Below are 1,614 nucleotides of genomic sequence, written 5' to 3'. Positions count from 1 at the left end.
GGGATGTCAGGGTATAGGGGAAGTGGGGGAGGAGGGGGATGTCAGGGTATAGGGGAAGGAGGGGATGAGGGGATGTCAGGGTATAGGGGAAAGGGGAGGAGGGGGATGTCAGGGTATAGGGGAAGGAGGGGAGGAGGGGATGTCAGGGTATAGGGGAAGAAGGGGAGGAGGGGGATGTCAGGGTATAGGGGAAGGAGGGGAGGAGGGGATGTCAGGGTATAGGGGAAGGAGGGGAGGAGGGGGATGTCAGGGTATAGGGGAAGGGGGGGAGGAGGGGGATGTCAGGGTATAGGGGAATGAGGGGAGGAGGGGGATGTCAGGGTATAGGGGAAGGAGGGGAGGAGGGGGATGTCAGGGTATAGGGGAAGGAGGGGAGGAGGGGATGTCAGGGTATAGGGGAAGGGGGGGAGGAGGGGGATGTCAGGGTATAGGGGAAGGGGGGATGTCAGGGTATAGGGGAAGAATGGGAGGAGGGGATGTCAGGGTATAGGGGAAGGAGGGGAGGAGGGGATGTCAGGGTATAGGGGAAGGAGGGGAGGAGGGGGATGTCAGGGTATAGGGGAAGGAGGGGAGGAGGGGGATGTCAGCGTATAGGGGAAGGAGGGGAGGAGGGGATGTCAGGGTATAGGGGAATGAGGGGAGGAGGGGGATGTCAGGGTATAGGGGAAGGAGGGGAGGAGGGGGATGTCAGGGTATAGGGGAAGGAGGGGAGGAGGGGATGTCAGGGTATAGGGGAATGAGGGGAGGAGGGGGATGTCAGGGTATAGGGGAAGGGGGGATGTCAGGGTATAGGGGAAGGAGGGGAGGAGGGGGATCTCAGGGTATAGGGGAATAAGGGGAGGAGGGGGATGTCAGGGTATAGGGGAAGGGGGGATGTCAGGGTATAGGGGAAGGAGGGGAGGAGGGGGATGTCAGGGTATAGGGGAAGGGGGGATGTCAGGGTATAGGGGAAGGAGGGGAGGAGGGGGATGTCAGGGTATAGGGGAATAAGGGGAGGAGGGGGATGTCAGGGTATAGGGGAAGGGGGGATGTCAGGGTATAGGGGAAGGGGGAGGAGGGGGATGTCAGGGTATAGGGGAAGGAGGGGAGGAGGGGGATGTCAGGGTATAGGGGAAGGGGGAGGAGGGGATGTCAGGGTATAGGTGAGTGTGTTGCCATAAAGAAGGTCAGTGAGAAGAGGGGGGAGGGGTAGGTTTGGGACGGGTCAGGCGAAGCCGCAGTGACGCGCCTTGTTGAAATGAGTACCAGGCTGTTGACTCAGCTGACAAAACCCCTCTGTTTGTGGGGGCAGTGGTGGGGGGGCTGTGGAGGGTCGTGTGGGGGGGGGGGGGGCAGGGTGGAGGGAGGCGTACTGTTGAGCAGTAGCCTGATCTCCCCTCACACACACACACACACACACACACACACAGTGGCATGGCTGATAACGTTCCTGTCTGGAATACCTTCCCTTTGTGTGTGTGTGTGTGTGTGTGTGTGTGTGAGAGAGAGAGAGAGAGAGAGGTCGTCAGCGCAGACATGAATTGTTGTGTTAGTCAGTGTAGTGTGTGTGTGATGTGATACCAGTGCCCCGTGTGTGTGGCTTACTTTTGGAGCTCTTTGAAAAACGGCCGCTTG

The 1,614-nt window shown here is 59.6% G+C and overlaps 1 protein-coding gene across 2 annotated transcripts in view; it reads left to right on the top strand.

Annotated features, from left to right (window-relative positions):
- Window positions 1-1,491: 1,491 nt before the first annotated feature.
- Window positions 1,492-1,614, top strand: part of LOC143290880 (uncharacterized) — a 23,745-nt gene continuing 23,622 nt past the window's right edge. The window contains exon 1 of one of the 2 annotated variants that reach the window (XM_076600421.1): window positions 1,492-1,614. This exon is cut by the window's right edge and continues 14 nt beyond it. The gene's annotated coding sequence lies outside the window, so the exon portion shown is untranslated. The other variant, XM_076600420.1, reaches the window with a different exon arrangement.

This window comes from Babylonia areolata, chromosome 16, assembly GCF_041734735.1.
Source record: "Babylonia areolata isolate BAREFJ2019XMU chromosome 16, ASM4173473v1, whole genome shotgun sequence".
Classification (NCBI taxonomy): domain Eukaryota; kingdom Metazoa; phylum Mollusca; class Gastropoda; order Neogastropoda; family Buccinidae; genus Babylonia; species Babylonia areolata.
The sequence above is the reverse complement of the archived record's forward strand: the minus strand, read 5'-3'. Positions and strand labels throughout refer to the sequence as shown.